Source organism: Podarcis bocagei (assembly GCF_964188305.1).
Source record: "Podarcis bocagei genome assembly, chromosome: 5".
Lineage (NCBI taxonomy): Eukaryota > Metazoa > Chordata > Lepidosauria > Squamata > Lacertidae > Podarcis > Podarcis bocagei.
Window position 1 is genome coordinate 19,835,118 of NC_138129.1, and position 19,209 is coordinate 19,854,326.

General features: G+C 44.0%; 1 protein-coding gene across 5 annotated transcripts in view; it reads left to right on the forward strand.

The window, feature by feature from the left end:
* The first annotated feature begins 7,190 nt into the window (after positions 1–7,190).
* ADNP (activity dependent neuroprotector homeobox) overlaps positions 7,191–19,209 on the forward strand; it is a 44,500-nt gene continuing 32,481 nt past the window's right edge. For 2 of the 5 annotated variants that reach the window (XM_081196037.1, XM_081196039.1), the window contains exons 1-2: positions 7,191–7,874; positions 10,075–10,185. The gene's annotated coding sequence lies outside the window, so the exon portion shown is untranslated. The remainder of the gene's footprint in view (positions 7,875–10,074; positions 10,186–19,209) is intronic. The other 3 variants (XM_081196035.1, XM_081196036.1, XM_081196042.1) reach the window with 2 other exon arrangements.

A 19,209-nucleotide genomic window follows, 5' to 3' on the forward strand; every position in this document is an offset into this window, starting at 1 on the left:
ACAGTTTCAGGTTAAGAATGGACGTCCAGAACGAATTAAGTACATAACCCGAGGTACCACTATAAACAAATAACAATACTTAACTCAAACTAGAAATAATCAGAATATTTGAAATTGAAACATTCACTGAGGTCACTTGTGAGACATTTGAAGGCAGCCCTGTTTAGGAAAAAATTTAATGTTTGAACTTTTATTGTTTTAGTGTTCTGTTGGGAGCCTCCCAGAGTGGCTGGGGAAACCCTGCCAGATGGGCGGGGTATAAATATTATTATTAATATTATTATTACTTGGATGATGTTGTGGTGCATTCTAGCAATGCAACTGACAACCCGACTGAGTGATAGGTGTGGCTTCATGTCAGAGGTAGCTTGGTTCTGGAACAGGTCAGGTGGGTGTCCTGCCCACACCCACCCACACCGCTAAATCCTGGCTACGCCCATGGCCTTAGACAAACCATTATATATACTTAGCATACCTCCTAGGTAGGGACAATAATGGTCCTGGCATAACAGTTGGGGCTGTTGAAGTAATGATTGGTACAATTATCTGTGAAGCACCTTGAACCCTTGAAATGCTTGTCTAAACAAAGCTATTATTCATAACATATATTTGGAGTACTACTGATGGATTGTGACTGGCAGGACGTGTGTGGACTGGTGGGAAGGCCCACAGGCTGTTCAAATCCTTGGCCATGTATTCAACATGTACTCTGAGCACAGATATGCTTTGCACATACTGGATGTTGTCCCTATGGATGGAGGCCAGACCACCCAATCTCAGAGTGAGCAGGTTCTTACCTCACTGAAACACTCTCCCTATGTACAGCACTATAAATCTCCCCCATAGGAGTAATTCCAATTAAGCTTCCACCATTTCCCTTTCTTTTCTCCGTAACAGTGCTTTATTCTTTATTTTTCGTCCCTGCCCACAGGGTTGTGATCTGTTTTTTTCAGCCTTCCCCATTCTGGCACCATCCAGATTCTCTGGACCACAACTCCCACTAATCCCCGTCCATTTGGGCTGATCCGGCTAGTGCTCACGGGAGTTCTAGTCCAAAAATCTGGAGGATCACGGAATGGCAACCAAAATGACCAAGGTGGAGCAATTCATCTACGACAAAATGTTGCAGCATTTGGGACTTTTTCATTTGAAGGAAAGGCAAGGAAGAGGCGACAAGATAGAAGTTTACAAAACTATACATGGAATGGGGAAAGTGGAAGGAGAAAAAGCTTTTCTCCCTCTGCCATAATTCTAGGACCCATGCACACAGTGTCGTAGTGTGGGGGGTGCAGGGGGGGCTGGCCGCACCGGGCGCAACATCTGGGGGTTAGGGTTAGGGGGCGCATATCCACGGGTTAGGGGGCGCAAATTACTTGCCTTGCCCCGGGTGCTGACAACCCACGCTACCCCACTGCATGCACATCTGGTGAAGCTGAATTTTGGAAGATTCCGGGGAGATTTTTAAAATTATTCGTTCTATGGCAGAGTTAAACTATGGAACCCACTCCTGCAGGAGGCAGTGTTGGCCAACAACTTGGATGGCTTTAAAAGAGGATTGGACAGATTTATGGAGGATGAGGCTATCTGTGGCTTCTAGTCATGACGGTTATGTTCTGTCCTCACTGTCAGAGGCATGACTCTGAATACCAGTTGCTGGAAGCTGCAGGTGGGCAGTGCACTCTTGTGTTCATGTCCATCTTGCAGGCTTCCCATAGGCATCTGGTTGACCATTGTGAGAGAAGGATGCTGGACTAGATGGGCTATTGGCCTGATCCTAGTAGGCTTGTCTTATGTTCTTAGGATGAAAGAAAGGCTTTGGTGTTTTAGTTTTTGTACAATGCTTGGGAATTTTAAGAACAAGGATAAATAAAAGTAAGGGTACAGTTAAGGTGGCTCCACATTTAAGCAGGCGTTTGTCAACCTTATCTGCCAATGTCAGTGGGTCCTCCCAGCATCAGGCTCATGACTGCCATTTTAAATTTGCCACAACATCCTGGAGAGTGCAGTTTAGTCTCTCTCCAGGGCACAGTCAGAAATCAAGATGGTTGGTCCTGCTGTTCTATCTATCTATCTATCTATCTATCTATCTATCTATCTCTATCATCTATATCTATCTATCTATCTATCTATCTATCTATCTATCTATCTATCTATCATCTATCTATATACACATATAGATTTTTTAACATATCACTTCCAACAGTCATACAACATATCTTCTCATCTTATACAATGGTTTAGACTTCTGTCAACACCTCTGATGATTTTCCGTTCTTTATCACTTATTCTGCATTTCTTAATTTCTATATTGCATTTAATTGTCCTTAACTAATCATTCTTTTCACAGTCTTTCTTGTAATACAGTGGTACCTCAGGTTACATATGCTTCAGGTTACATACGCTTCAGGTTACAGACTCCGCTAACCCAGAAATAGTGCTTCAGGTTAAGAACTTTGCTTCAGGGTGAGAACAGAAATCGGGCTCTGGCGGCGCAGCAGCAGCGGGAGGCCCCATTAGCTTCAGGTTAAGAACAGTTTCAGGTTAAGTACGGACCTCCGGAACGAATTAAGTACTTAACCCGAGGTACCACTGTATTTCAGATAATCCACTTTACAAAACTTCTTGCAGTCCTACTAGCGTAATCTGTTCATCACAATTACCTGTGTGGTGTAGTGGTTAAGGGCGGTGGACTCGTAATCTGGTGAACCGGGTTCGTGTCCCCGCTCCTCCACATGCAGCTGCTGGGTGACCTTGGGCTAGTCACACTTCTCTGAAGTCTCTCAGCCCCACTCACCTCACAGAGTGTTTGTTGTGGGGGAGGAAGGGAAAGGAGATTGTTAGCCGCTTTGAGACTCCTTTGGGTAGTGATAAAGCGGGATATCAAATCCAAACTATTTTTTCAAATAGTTCATATATTTACTCCAATCCTCTAAGAATCTCTGATCCCGCAGGTTTCGAATCCTTCCTGTTAGTTTATCTAATTCTGCATAGTCCTGATGGGTTCTACGGTTCAAAGTGCTGGACGCTGATACCAGGCCTGCTTAGGAACATTATTGGGGAGGAAGGAAAATCTGCCCTCCATCCCCTAGTTTTTCCTCTGCCCAAGCAACTTTCCCCGCCACCCCAACACTTGGTTCCACATTGCAACCCATTTATAGTTATATCAGCACGGTCCCCTCTGCTAGACTGAGATAGAAATGCTGGGATAATGAAATGATATACTAATAACTTTCCTTCATATAGGTAACCATATTATAGTTAATCACATATATTAAGGATAATAATTATGCTTACCAGTACAGGGATGCTAATGGCATGCTGTATAAAAACACGGGCTATACAGCCACAGCAGCAGCATCAGTGGTATGATGGAACTCTCTTACTATTTTATTTATTAATTAAATGGGTATACTGCCCTTCATCCAAAAATCTCAGGGTAGTTCATAACATAAAAATACAAAATAAAACCAGAAAGTGCACAATGGAAACAAGAACAAATCAAACCAATACTGTTCCCCCTTCACAAACACATTTAAAAGATATCAGGATTCACAAGACAGAGAAACCAGGAGATCTTCAGTCTCCCAAGACATTCTATACAAGATATCAAAGTAGTTGTCTTATTACAAAAGAATTTTAGAAATAGACTGGAAAGAGAAGTTGCTGAGTTGCAACTTATTACCAAACTTAAAACCATGGAGAGACCTGGTCTGAATAGACACATTGGATTCTTATCTCATTGTACATGATAAAGCTATTTTTAGCCTTCTCACACATTGCTTTTTCCTGTAAGACCAATTGCAGTCGTTAACAGTTGTCAACAGGTTTACCATAACTATCAGCCAATCACCCATTCCCACTACCCTTCTGAGTAATACCCCTCCCCACCCTCTCACTATATATAAGGGTCTGGTGAATTCTGTTTCAGTGTATCTGAAGAAGTGTGCATGCACATGAAAGCTCATACCAATACAGTGGTACCTCGGGTTAAGAACTTAATTCATTCTGGAGGTCCATTCTTAACCTGAAACTATTCTTAACCTGAGGTACCACTTTAGTTAATGGGGCCTCCCGCTGCTGCTGCTGCGCAATTTCTGTTTTCATCCTGAAGCAAAGTTCTTAACCCGTGGTACTATTTCTGGGTTAGTGGAGCCTATAACCTGAAGCATCTGTAACCCGAAGTACCACTGTAACTAACTTAGTTGGTCTCTAAGGTGCTACTGGAAGGAATTTTTGTTTTGTTTTGTTTTGTTTTGTTTCAACATTTAAAAGGACATAGACTACAGTGGTACCTCGGGTTACATACGATTCAGATTACATAGACTCCGCTAACCCAGAAATAGTGCTTCAGGTTAAGAACTTTGCTTCAGGATGAGAACAGAAATCGTGCTCTGGCGGCACAGCGGCAGCAGGAGGCTCCATTAGCTAAAATGGTGCTTCAGGTTAAGAACAATTTCAGGTTAAGAACGGACCTCTGGAATGAATTAAGTACTTAACCCGAGGTACCACTGTATTACATCAGGCAAAGGCCTAGTTGAAGAGGAAAGTTTTCACCTGGCACCTAGAGATGTGTAATAAAGGTGCCATATGAACCTCCCCCAGAAGAGCATTCCACAAATGTAGAGCAATTGCACAAAAGGTCTGTTCTCGTATTGCCACCCTCTGGTTCTCTCGTGGAGGAGACATACAAAGAAAGGTCTCATATGATGGATAGGTTCATATGGGGAGAGACGGTCCTTGAGGTATTGTGGTCCTGAGCGGTTTAAACCTTTATAGCTCAAAACCAGCACTTTGAATTGGGCCCGGAAACTAATTGGCAGCCAGTGAAGTTGCGCCAAGACTGGCATCATATGCTTTAACAGTCTTGCCCTAGTGAGCAACCTCACCGTCAAATTCTGCACCAGCTGAAATTCCCGAACTGTCTCCAAAGGCATGTAATACTTTGCAGTAATCTAACCTAGAGATTACCAGAACCTAGATCACAGAAGTTAGGCTAACCCTGCCCAGATGTGGGCACAGCTAGGCCACCAGCTGAAGGTGATGGAAGGCACTCTGTGCCACGGAGGCTACCTGAGCCTCAAGCGACAGCAAAGGATTCAGAAGTACCCTCAAGCTACGTACCTGCTCCTTCAGAGGAAGTGCAAATCTATCAAGAGCAGGCAATCTCCCATCCATCCAGTCTAGGGAACCACCCACTAACAGTGCCTCAGTCTGTGCCAAAGCAGTCTATGTGCCAAACTGGGCCTAAAACCCAATTGTTCTGCTCATATTATTGCTACTGCTGTGTGTGGTTAGTATTTTCACCTCTTGAGCCACGCTGTTGTGCATGCTTGACATAATTGCATGCCCAGTGCAATTACGTCACAGTTGCACTGTCCTATATAGTTAGTAATCAGACTGTTACTGCTATTATATGGTTACTGTTAGGCTAGTGGTATGCAATGTATGGTTGCAGCTGTTGCTATGCAGCTGCATTACCCCTGGCACATCTGCCAGCATAGTGAGGAGCTACTAAAGCAGTAGTCACTAATAATAATAATAATAATAATAATAATAATAATAATAATAATAATAATACATTTATTGTCAATGTACAACCTTTGTACAATGAAATTAACTTGCACTATCTGCGCTGTTGCAGCTTTTTAAAAATTGTGACAGTTGAAATGTCCTTAGAATGGCTTCCCCTGTGATGTTTGGTCTCTAATTTGGTGATATTGAGCGTTACTGTCAAGGAGTCACCAAAGATTGGCCCAAAACATTTTGCTGCACTCAGCGTAATTGTATTACCTGATGCCACGGGTGTGCCACAAGATCTCTCGCAATGTTCAAGAAAATGCTGAGGTGCATACACTGCTGCCACAGCTTAGGTTGCTTGTGTAGTCATAGAATTATAAAATTGGAAGGATACTGTGGTTATCTAGCACAACCCCCTCCTTGATGCAGGATGTAACCATAACATCACTGATAGATGGTTGTCCTGCCTTTGCTTAAATACCTCCAGACAAACAAACCACCATCTCTGGAGAAAGCCTTTCCACTGTCAAATATTTCATACTGACTTGAAGTTTCTCCTAAGGTTTAGCTGAAATACGGTTCTCTGCAATTTTCACCCATTGGTTCTAGTCCTGCCTTGGGGAGCAACCAAGAACAAGTCTTCCCCAACCTACACAACAGCCCTTTAGATCCTGTCCTGTCTTTACTTAAAATTATCTTCTCTAGCTTAAACATACTCAGATTTTTTCAGTGGCTCCTCATAGGACCTGAATTCCTGACCTATTAATTGTCTTCGTTGGCCTCATCTGGACATACTCCAGTTTGCGAACCTCCTTCTTACAATGCCGTGTTCAGAAATGGACAGAGTACCTTTGACAGGGCCTGACCACTGCATAATGGAGTGTAATTATTACTTCTCACGCTATGCATCTGTTAATGCAGCCTTAAGAGTGTGTTAGCTTTTTCAGCAGATGTACCACATGGGTGGCTCTTGTTCACTTTGCTATCAGCTGCAACATCTTGATCCTCTTTTGCCCAAGCATCCTATACTGCATTCTGTTTTTTTTTTATTTTAGGTAATGTAAATGCTTAGTAGCCCATGCTAATGAAATAAAGGCCTGTCCAATAAAAAACACCACTGGTATGCTATCTGTTAATGCCACCATGATGTGATGTGCAGCAGTTCACCCGTTCTCTCTTGATGGCGCGTCGATGGTGCCATGCCGCATGTTGATGGGTGATCACCATTGTGCAGAAACAAATCTGGCTGGGTGTTACTGGGATGTGTGAGGCACACTACTGGTAGCTCACAACACAAAGGGCTTCTGCTGCGTTATTCCAACAGCAGCCGCCAGACTGTGGTACAAGGATGCCTCTGCCACCCTCTGCTCCTCACACTCGCTCTTGCACTAGTGCAAAGGCGTGTGACCAGCAGCTTAGCGGCACGAGGTGTCAGGATGCTCGCTCAGGTGAAGCTGGGGTCACGTGGCGGGCTCACTCCCGAGTCACGTGGCCGCGGGCTCACTCCGGGCTCTTCCCCCTCCCGCGCGCCACCTCTTCCCCGGCGTGGTGACCCCCTTCCCCTCCTCCCCTCGGGGAAGGATGTAGTGCCGGCTGGGGGCGGCGGAGGGATAAGCGGGCGGCTCCGCGTTCCTCTCTCTCCGGCCCCAGCCGCAGGGCGCGGCGCCTCCTAGCGGAGCCGGGGCAGATCCCGCCGCCGGCTGCCTTTCTCGCGAGAATCCCCCCACTCTGACGGGGTTATGTAACACGCTCCCCTCACCCACCCACCTACTTTTTTAAAGGGCCCGCTTCTCCTCACGCCGGGAGGGGGGCACGACTGAGGGGGGGGAAAGCAAGTCCCATTGCCGGGGTCCGGCCTCCTCCCGGCTCAATGCCCCTCACAGGAAGGGGGGGCGTGTGCGCCCGTGCCCGCGAGTCCCCCTCCTCTCCGGCCGGACAATGAGTCCCATATGCTAATGAGCGCCCCGCGTCACTTCCGCTCTTTCTCGGCCGCCATCTTGGCCAGGGCAGGTTCTGGGCAGGAGGGACCCGGCTGTATTGTCTGCAGGGCGCCTAGGGAGCCCCCCCTCCCCTTCCCCGCGGCCCGGAGCCCGACGCCCTTCGCCCCGGTGACGGAGCCGCTGCCGCCGCCGCCGTCCCCTCTTCCCCGCTGAGGGCCCAGCCCCCGCCCTGCCCCCCGCGCAGCCGGCCCCCCCCGGCGCAGCCCGCCATCCAGCCCCCTTTGTCTCCCCCGTACCGCCGGCTCCGCTGCCCGCCCGCCCGCCCTGCCGGGAGCCGCTAGCAGGAGCAGCAGCGCCGCCGCCGCCGGGGGAAAGAGCGCCCGCCGCTGCTGAGGAGGGAGCGCGAGACCCAGTCAGGTAGGTGCCTGAGCGCGCGCGGGAGCCCCGCGCAACCCTCCCTCCCTTCCCTCGCCCTCCCTTCGCCGCCGCCGCCGCCTGCTTTCTTTCTCCTCCTCCTCCGGTGCAGCCGGGTCCGGCGGCCTCCGATGCTCGCATCTTTGCACATGCCGCTAAGAAGCACTCGCTCCCGGTCCCTCCCTCCTTTCTTCCTCCTCCTCTTCATCTCCATCCGTCCGAGGCCGGGTTGTAAGGCGCGGGAGGACGCCTCCGTAGCCGGCTTCTCTCTCCCTTGCTCGCCTTAACTCCGGGCGCCTCTCCGTTTGCATCGCGCTCTCTCGCTTTCTCCCCCCTACCCCACCTCACCTCCCGTTCCTTGCAGGGAGGCGGCACATGGATGTTGCGCCCGCCCGCGATTGCATGGGCTGCATCGTGGACCGATTAAGGAAGGAACGAACGAGCCGGGCGGGCGGGCGTGGGGGGGTGGGGGCAAGAGGATGGCGAATGCAGCCCGTCCGCTCCGGCATGCATGCTCGGAGATTCGCCTTTTCCTCCAGCATGTGCGCTGGAAAGAGAGGAGGTGCGCGGGGGGAAGGAGAGGAAAGCCCCCTTACGACTGCAGAGTTGGCGCTGGAAATTTAGAGCAGGCTGCGGTGCAATGAATGGAGAACGGCCGCCTCCTCTGCGACCCCCCCTCCCTTTCCTACTTAGAGGTGTCGGGTGTACTGGAAAAGGCGGGATTCGTAGCTGTAGCAGAGTAGCAGCTCCAAGCGAGTAACAGGCACCCATCCACCCCCGTAACTCTTGTTTACTGCATCCATCCCGCGCAGTAGTTCTTCTAACCTATATTTCAGACAAAGAGGAGGGAAAAGGAGGTTGCCTTCTGCTTCTGTCGCAGACAAACACCACCACCAGGCACTTTCCCCTCTAACGTGCCTTTCTACTCCGGTGTTGTGACTATTTATGTATTTGTCCGTCTCCCCCATCCCCAGTTCAGTTTTACTTAGGCGTGTGCGTAATCAGCGCGTGGCTTCGTGTTAAAACTACCGTTGCTTGGGGTTTGTAGCCATCGAAGGAAAAAAATACCAGCCCCCACCCAAACTGCACCGCAGCCAAGTCGGTGGAATGGAGAAATGAGCATGCAAGTCAGTAGGGGGCGCATTCTTTTCACTGGGTAAGGCTGCTGCAGAGAGGGGGGGGGAGGGCCCCAGATGCACGGAATGGAGTTGCCACACAGCGCCTTCTATAGGCCTGGGAAAATGGGCCTATCACTGCAGGCTCAGTTGCTCTGACAGCAGCACAGGCAAAGATTTAAGAGAGCAGAGAGCATTGATTTAAAGAATCTGGCCACTTCCATCTGCTTTCCTGGAAAACGATGACCAAAAGTGTCATCCTGATGTGGTACCTAAAATCACTGCCGTTCTTGATGCACCTTACGTCCCTGAAGCTTTTGCTAAAAGTAATGGAGGTTGATTGTGTCTGTGCCACTGAAGCAGCCTGATGGTAGTTAAGAAGTTGCTTCCCAAAATCAGGGTGGTGATTTAAAGAAAGGGACGTAACTACAATGCAGTGAGGATGCTTTAAGCCTTTTCTAGGTTTAACATTAAACTTTGTTCCAGGTTTGAACATAAAACTTCATGATGAGTAAAGGAACTACACTTCAACTCATTTGTGATTGGGGATGCCATGTATATTACTTGCATGGCTGTTTCTTGTGTGGTGCAGTTCATGATAATAGAGATTGTTAGGAATTTCCAAATATGCATTGCCTTTCCTCAGGCACTGTTTTTTGTTGAAGAAGTATTGCAGATATCTGTGACAATTAGGAGATAAAAACTCGAGTTCTTGGGGAAAACAAACAACTCCTACACATTCATCCTGTGGCACCTGCCAATTTTATTCTCAGAATTTCAATGTTTAGTGGAGGCAATGTGTCAGATAAAGAAAAATGCCACATGTGCAGTATGGTGTGACCTACATTTACATTATTAACTCCCTCCCTGATGTCATGCTTTGTGTTATAAGAGTACTAAATTCAGGTTTTTGTCCCAGGATCTCAAACACCACTTCCTTCATCTGGACAAAAGTGGTTTTATGTGCTCTGGTGATAGATGCTAAAATGAACTGAGAACTAGGCAGAAGCTTTAAAAGCTTATTTAAAAGATAGCTGCTTAAAAAGCAAGACCAAAATAAGTCTACTAACATTTTGTGTTTGTTCTAGAGTGTTTTGATGGGAACTGGAAGCAGTTGGATAGCAACCGATCAACACATTTATTGCAATGTGCAATGAAGCCAGAGCATCCTAGAAAAATGAAAGAACCATAGCTTCCAAGTATGTCTGGTTGAGGTTGAACTATGGTTGTTTAAAGAGTTGACAGTGTATTCAGTGTCAGGAGTATAAATACCTGTCAGGAAAGATGTGCATTTTATCTCAGTTAATGTACTCTACAGTCAAAAGAAATACTGTATTGAACTTAATTCATACAATATCCACCACACTTGTATGATTCTGTAGGAATTCATCCTACTTAATATTTTCTTACATGTGCTTTCCCCCCTTAATGTTGAGAAACATTTTCATTCCGTTTCTGCTTGATTTTTTTAAGATTTAGAAAGTTTCAGCTGTGATAAATATGCCAACTGTAAATTTGACATATTTGCTTGCTGGAATATTTTGGACAACTGTTCTACTCCAGTGGTTTAGTAACCGATAAGGAATCATTCTGATAGGTCATGAAACCCACTTTGAGTTGATATAATTCAATTTAGACTCTATTCCCCCCCCCCAACACTTTCATACATGTTTAAAATTACAAATGTTGGAAATCCCAGGAGAGATAATACTACATAGCCTAGTTCTGTATTGCATGATGCTACTGTGATGTCTAATAAACGAAATGCTAAAACCATTTTACTTGAGTTTCAGCATGTGGTGTCTTGAAGCCTATTCTACATGCAGAAAACTACTCAGCTACAGCTTATTTTAAAGTCAAGTGTTGTCGGTTAGTAATGGCAGAAAGTAGAAAATGTGTCATGAAGCACACATTTTTTGCAGGTTTCTGTAATTTTAAACAAATTAGAGTGGTGTCATCAAGAAAAAAATAAATGCACAGGAATTCAGAAAGAGTTATTGACCGTTGCTGCAGAAAGCCCCATCCCCAGGTAAAACCCAAATATTTTGAACTTCCCAAAGTGTAGGAGATGAAAAAAACAAAGATGAATTTTCTTGTAGTGCTCTCATTTGATGCAGAAAGTTCTGTAACCGTTGGAAAAGGATTGGGCATAGTGTGTGTGTGTATGTGAAACACTTTCATTAACAAGGACTTTGTTGGCTCCTTGCAACATCAGTCACCTGGAATGGGATGGGGAGCACACATTTCTGTTCTCAACTCTTAATTGTAATTTGAGATGGGTAGGCAGAGCCCTACTTTGCCTACAGTTAGTGCAAAGCAATACTTGAACATTTCAGATAGTTGTGAATGAAATATGCACATCTGAGTGCTGTGGGCAGTGGCTTTGAGATATTTAAGATACAGTACTTTTAACTGGAATAGTTAAAAAGATTTGGATTGAAACTTGCAGTGTTTGTATGTCAGTTTGGTAAAAATCCTGGGTACAGCCTTGTTTTATGATGCAGGCTGCTGGTGGCAAAGTTTAGAGCAGTGTACATCTTTTTCTTGCACAAGGCTGTGGATGCAATTCCTTGTTTCTCCAGTTGAAGAATCTTCTGCATCGGAGCAGGGAAATACCTCTGCCTGAGACATTAAGAGTTATTACCCATTGTAGTGGGATGCATAGTCAAGCAGATCTGACTTGTAAAATGCAGCATTGTTTTATTCTTATTCTTATTCTTATTCTTATTCTTATTCTTATTCGATGGATTGTAAATGGACATTAAGACCAAACCAGAAAAAATTCAGTATCAGGTTTGAAGATCTGCTGTCAGGCTGCAGTTACACTTACCTGGGGGACTCAGTAAGACTTGCATCTAAGTAAACATGAATAGGATTGTGCTGCAATTCACTTGAAAGGCCAAAATTAGAAGAACATTTTACTTGAACTGTATACATGACAGAGCACCTGATTTTTTGCCAGTACACTCCAGCAAGTGAAGACATCTATCCCATTCAAAAGTTTATCATGAGGGTTGAAGGACCCTCTGGTACAAAATAGGATATGATGTAGAGGGCTGCAATTAGTATGGGGTTGGTGAAAAGTGTGTGTTTTGCCTTAAAGTTATTCTGATAGTAGGCCACCACTGAATGCAACCTCATGCTTCCCTGAAGTAAGCCACTGTCAGTAAATAACTTTATATGGTCAGATCAGTGTAGTTATCAAATGATATTTGGTGTTTATATACTTTGCTTTTAGCTTCCATATCTGAATATAACCTATCCATATTTATTAAACAGAAAAAGCTGCAAAATGGAATTGTATTGTAATTTCAAAATAATTAAACAAGTATTAAGCAGTATGAAAGTGTGATCATGTACTGTACACAGTTACTTGTTAGTCTTCTTGAATTTACTGGGATTTGCTCAGTCATGTGTCCAAGCCAGTGTGCTTGAAGCCCTGAAGATTTGCACTGTATTTTAAAGGGAGAAAGGCAGAGAGTATTGAAACTAATCAGCTATGTGTGAGTGAATGTCTTACGCTTTAGCTTGTTCTGTTTTCTTTGTCTTTTTCAATAACCTTTTTACTGTCCATGTGCCTGTCTTCATCTGTTCCTCTCCTGTTTGATTCTTGATCTATATTTTTCTTTGTTGTTGTCACCACGGGACATAAAAACACAAAACAACATTTGTTGGATCCAACTGTCCATTCCATTATCCTGTTTGCAATAATACTTGGTTATGGGTGCTTATAAGAAACAGCCACAACTTTGTCCAAGAGGGGAATATACTGTATTATTGCTTGCTTGTTCAGGGGTGCATGTGCAATGTTCCTGTCTGACCTAATCATCCAAGCTTTGTTTTGCTGGAGAGTTTGAATGCTTGCTCTCTACAGTACTCCTCTCCTCACATACCCAGTTGCCGGAGTTCCTTGTTTGTTACCCCATGCAACTGGCTGAAGCACTCCCTAAGAGAAAATTTGCAACTCATGATCAGTTCAGACATCATGGGAAAATTGGTTTAACAAACCAGGAAGTGTCTTCTATAGCCAAGGGGTGGGGAGAGAAAGGAAGTGCTTGAGGTCATCAGTTATTCCTGCTTCAGTAAACCATAGTTTGGACTGGGAATTTTGCATCAGACCTAGCCAAGGGACTTGATAGCATAAAGGCCAGGGATACACAGAGGAATGCGTACCATAACTCTTTCATTGTGATTTTCCCCTGGTTAGATTTCTGAAGTCAGACATCTTGTAGCTCCCAAGTTACATTGGTCATTACTATGCTGTGAAAAGTATGCCTACTTTTCTTAAGTTCACTGCAGTATTAGACACCCTTATTAGGTACCTCATAGTTTCTAGGTTTTGCATTTGTCCTTAGTACCCACAACTTAGCAGTAGGGAAATAACATACAGTAGCACCTCGGGTTAAGTACTTAATTCGTTCTGGAGGTCTGTTCTTAACCGAAACTGTTCTTAATCTGAAGCACCACTTTAGCTAATGGGGCCTCCTGCTGCTGCTGCTGCGCCGCTGGAGCACGATTTCTGTTTTCATCCTGAAGCAAATTTCTTAACCCGAGGTACTATTTCTGGGTTAGCGGAGTTTGTAACCTGAAGTGTATGTAACCCGAGGTACCACTGTGCAATTGATGGTCTAACATTTAGGGTTTTCCCTCCGGCATTTCTACTCTAATTTTTCATATGAAATAGTGGCTCCATAATGCTTTGTTTTATTTTTCTTCTACTTGTTCTTACACCCTCTCTTCTGCTGTCATAAATCATTACAGTACTATACTAGGTACCGTATGCCCTATTGATATACATAGAAACATTGATGTGTTCTGAATTGTTTCCGGTTCCTTTCTTGTTAGAAATACTGTGTTAGGATAAAGTGGCTTTAAGCGGTGATTACAGCCAAAATAAGTACTTTGTATAAGACAGGTGTCTCAGTAGTTATTAGCCATTTATAGCTAAATGATAGCAAATGTCAGGGGCAAATAGAGGATGGACATTGTTTTCATGCCCTGCTTGCGTGTTTACAGGGATGTATGTCTGACCACTATCAGGAATAGAATACTGGAGATAGATAGATCTTTAGTCTATCAGTAAGATACTAAAACATTTCCTTCATGGAAATGAATGAAAACAACCTTTAATTTCCAACATTGGGCAAAAATTTGTTAGGAAAGTGTATTGAGTAGTATAGTAAAATGTTTACAACAATGGGTAGAATTTAGTGTTGCACTCTTCCAGTTGCTCTAGGTGTCCAAGCATTTCAGCTTGTCAATTGGAATACTCTCCCCTCTTTCCCTGCCTGCTATTCTGAGGGTCCTCCCTTGAGCCAATTTTGGTGGGCATATGAGCAGGAAGCCCTGTTGCGCAAGCTGATGTTCTTGCACATGGCTTCTGCTGGTGGGGCTGGTTAGGTGATTCCCGGCCATTTAAAAAAATGTCAAGCTACTTTTTGCAGTTTGTCTTTATTACTATTTAGTAAAGCACCCAGAGAGCTAATTATGAAAGTCTGAGCGTTCAACATAAAATTTTGTAGGGCACAAACCAGCCAAAGGTAAGCAGTTTGAAGTTGTGCATGTTTGGATTGGGAGTTCAGCATTTCATAGAATCATAGAATTGTAGAGTTGGAAGGGACCCCCAAGGGTCATCTAGTCCAACCCTCTGCAGTGCAGGGATCTTTTGCCGATTCCATCCTATATACAGTTACCTGGAAGCTAAGCCCCACTAAGTGTATAGAATTGCAGCCTTAAGCTCATGCCTAACTGTCCTGTTCAAAGTACTTACCTATGGCTAAATTGTTCTCTTGAGTATTTTACTTCTTTTACAGGGATTTCCACCCTGCTCTCTAACCCTAAATGGACTTTCAGAGCAGGCAACAATTAAAAACCAGTAATTTAAAGCAAGCATTTATTTAGCATGTCATGAGTGCCCAAAGCTATGTATGTTAAATAATTACAGTCACAGCAACCCTGAATTAACAGACTAGTACGGTGGTACTTCTGGTTGTACATGGGATCCGTTCCGGAGCTTTGGTCGGATCCCGAGGAATTCGCAACCAGAGGTGCCTGTTCTGCGCATGCACGTGGTGCGGTAAAGCACTTCTGCACATGTGCACGGCGCATAGAGCACTTCTGCGCATGCACGCAGGTTTGCCGCATGCGTAACCCAAAGGATACGCAACCAGCAGTGTGTGTATCCAGAGGTACCACTATATTAGACTGAAGTTGTAAGTAGCGTGCCTTCAGCTGCCCAGAAAATTCAGGGTTGAGATTGTAGTACGCAGGCTGGGCTTTAGTTGTAGACAACAAGAGATTAATGATATGTTAGAATAGGGTGCACTGCAGTACACAAGGTTCTTCACCTTATTGCAGTTCCGTACATGTATTCCTAAACAGTGCTGCACCCCCCCCCCAATAATAATGATGAAGAGACCAGCAGCTTGCCTTGTTGTCTTAGTGCAAAATCTCACAGAAGCCTAAGACCCTCCAGTTGTTAGTGGACTTCAGCTCCCATCAGTCCCAGCCAACAGTCAGGGATGGTGGGAGTTGTAGTCCAAAATATCTGGACCAACACTTGTTATCCATCCCTGCTGTAGGCAGGTAGCAGAAAGTCTGTGTGGACGTCACGTCCCCCTCCCCGTCCCTGTCCCCCGCTGCTTATGTCACAACTGTTTGAGATACCTATTTACCTTAGTATTTAATTTGCATCAATAGTTATCTTCATATCTGTTGTGTGTCCTTCAGTACAACCCCCGTGATACAAACAGTCACAGGTAGAATTGACAGAAAGTGCTCATGGCGGTGTTTTCCCTTGGCTTGCACCCATGTATTTGTCTAAGCAAGTACATAATTGGCAAAGGTAAAGGACTGTTCAAAGGGATGAAAAATGTGTCTTGTGACCTGATAACAAAGCTGCCTACATTTTGAAGAGACTTTGCATGTTTTCCTCTTTACATGATGGGAAATACAAGGCTTTAATTTCCACAGCAATCAGTGTGATAGCTTCGTGAAAAGTAATACGTAATACAGATTGCTCTGCAGCTTAGTGCTTCATAAGGAAACAGTTAATTCCTTTTCTGTTAAGAAGTTAGGATGCATGCCCGCTAGATGGCGTGTCAGCTGCCAGTGGAAAATTCCAGAACTCGCCATGAGTGAGAAATGTATGTGAGTCAAAAGGATTCTGTTTGCTAGGCTGCAGAAGATGGGAAGACTAGACCAAAAAAGGAAGGTGGTCTTTGTAGGTTATGTCGGCCTTGAAGCCCTCATCAAAGTCCATCCTTTTAACATGGCAATCAGGTGATATATCAGCAATTGTCTAACCTGTGGCTCACAAGTAAAATAATCTTGGTGCTGAACATACTTTAGTGCCTAAGCCAATAGGGTTTTCTGCGTTCCAAGAATCCTGAGCCCAGCCCATGCTTGAGTGTAAGCTTTCATCCTTCCATCCTCCTCTGTATTTAACTGGAAGGTTTTGTGAGAGTTGGGTAGTCACAGAAATTCCAAGGGAAGTGTTTAAATAAACTTGCAACTGGAATCTTTGGAGTTAGTGTAATTCCTCTTTAAAAGTGTATGCCAAATAACAGTTCACGTGTTTCTGTTTAAAAGGCTTCCTAGCAGAGCAGTAACCCTGGGACATGAAGTAACCAGTAGTGTCAAAGGCACAAAAAGATTAAACCCTCCAACATTAAGCGACAGTTTGAAAATTGCAGTCTTTTGGCCTAAATGGCGCTTCCTTTACAAGCCTCATCTCTCTTGCAAACGTGCTTGTCAATAAAAACTTTTGAAGGAATAGTGCTTCTATTACATAATTTCTTAGAAAACTTTCTAACTAGTGGTTGAGTCCTCTATAAATAGAAGTGAAGCTTATTTTGCTTTGTCTTTCAAAATAAAAGCAAAGTTAAGTTTTATAGCTGAAACTAACTTCACTTTTACACAGTTATAAGTAATTCTAACTAATTTCACTGTGAATGGTTAATATTCATATTTTTCAGAAAATACATGTGCAGACAGAGGGAGAGGATTCCCCCCCCCCCCATACACACAGTAGGACTGTAGCAAGTGCATCCTCTGTTTTGAAGTGATGTTTTTATGGTAATCAAATGCCTTTTCATGAAGCATGCAGTGTTGCTGAGTGAAATTGATGAGTTTGAAAAGTAATTTAAACTTGTGGCAGGATGGTGGTGGCTTTTATCCAGACAGCTTCAAAGTAAATATTGGCTATTAGAATGAATTTCTGATCCAGATGGTCCTTTAAGGGGGTGCACCAGTGTCTCCTAAAATGTTACTGTTCCATAGTGCAATGAGTGTCACACTCCTACATCAATATATTTCTTGTATGTAGAACCAGTGTAAGCAACTCAGATAAATAACCTAATCACCAAATTGCACCTTAAACCCATGTTACAGTTGCCACAAACAAATGGTCTAGGCACCATTCTTTTTAAAAGTAATATTTTTATTACTACTACTATTACTACTATTCTACTATTTTCATTTCTACGCTGCTGTATATATTAAAGAAAAGATCTCACACATTAAAGCATCAACTAAAACAATCCAGAATAAAAGAGATTCAAGCTTCAAGGAAAATATTTCAGATCCTTCTCGTAAGTGGCATTTTGCTTTCTGCATATTTATTTACCTACTTAATTTATATAGCTACCCCATAGCAAAAGTGCTTTAGGAAGCCAGTGTGATGTAGTGATTAGAGTGTTGGACTAGAACTTGGGAGATCAGTGTTCAAATTCCCACTGAGTCATGAAGCTCACTGGGTGACCTTGGGCTAGTCACAGCCTCTTAAGCTACCTCACAGGGTCGTTTTAGGGATTAATTGAGGAGCGGGGTGAATCGTGTACTACTGAGAGGGAAAAGGTGATATATAAATGCAATGAATAATCTCTTCTGCTTACCTGCAGATGGATATGTCAGTTGCCAACCTGGCATCCAGAGATCTCCACGTGGTTGCAATTAGGCTTCTGCCAGTTGCAAAATGCTCCTGGCACCTGGCTAATTTCCAACACTAGAACAGCATACTGTGATTTGGGTTGGAGTAGCTGAAGGTGAAGGTTATATGGGGTTATGCTTACCTATTCAGAGTGGCTTTAAAAATGCACATTAAAATTATTGTTTCATAGACTGAATTTCTTTTGGTCTGTGACCAATATCCAAAGAACCATGAATTGTTCCAGAAACCCAAAGTGGTTTTGGATGTTTATATCCAGCAGTAGCCCCTGTCCCCTGCAGTGTAACAAACCGCTTTTGCAACTGAGTGGGTTTTCAGAAGTGGGTTATGATGAGACAAAGGAGTAATCCTTTCAAAGAAAAAAAATGAGTTGTTGGGGCACTAGTACAATTGTAGCTGGTACAATTTGGATGCCTGGGCTTAAGAATTTTTTTCTGGATCCTGCCTCATGTGTTTAAATTTCACCTATGGTTTTAAAGCTACCATGCCATAATCATATATGCTATAGTGCTTTGTAAACAAAACAGATTGGCTTGAGTGGAGGAGTCTTGTAAGCAGATGACCTAAATTTAATCTCATGAACAGTCTTGGTTTGTTCGGTGCTTACATCAACAGCAGTGTTAAAAACTCGGGTAAATAAGCAAGTCACCAAATGAATCCTTAAACTAGGATTACAGTCACCAAAATGGAATGCCTAGTTGCCATTTTGGGGCCGGACGGTTTGAAAGTCATATTTTTCAATACAACTTTTTGGTTCCTGAAATTCATTCTGATTATGCAGATAAAATATCACAGATAGAATTCTACAGGATGTGTGTGTGGTTAGTGTCTGAAAATAGGCAACATCCAAGGATCTCCAGGCATGCACATCCAGATGTTGCCTGGGTATCTTCACTTGGTCACACGTGGCCAATAGCCAGGTGCAAAATGTGCCTGGCAAATTTCGAATGCTGATCAACAGGCTTGATATACTCTATAGAAACTTTGTTATTTCAGAAGGAAAGTTAATGATCCCAGTTCAGTGTGTCACATAAACCTCTATTACCTTGAATGCTTCATGGAGCCAGTCCAGGCAATATGTGTTTGCTTGTCGAGTGTGCCACCATTATCTGAAGCTATTCTTCTTCCTGAAACTTCTGTTGCCTGTTATGCCTGGAAACCTTTCCCAGAATGCCTTGTTTCCCTTACTTAATTCAAATCCCTGCTTCAAACTCATATTTTCATGATGGTATTGGAACGCTATCAGTGATCCCATGCCCTACTGTAACTAAGCCTA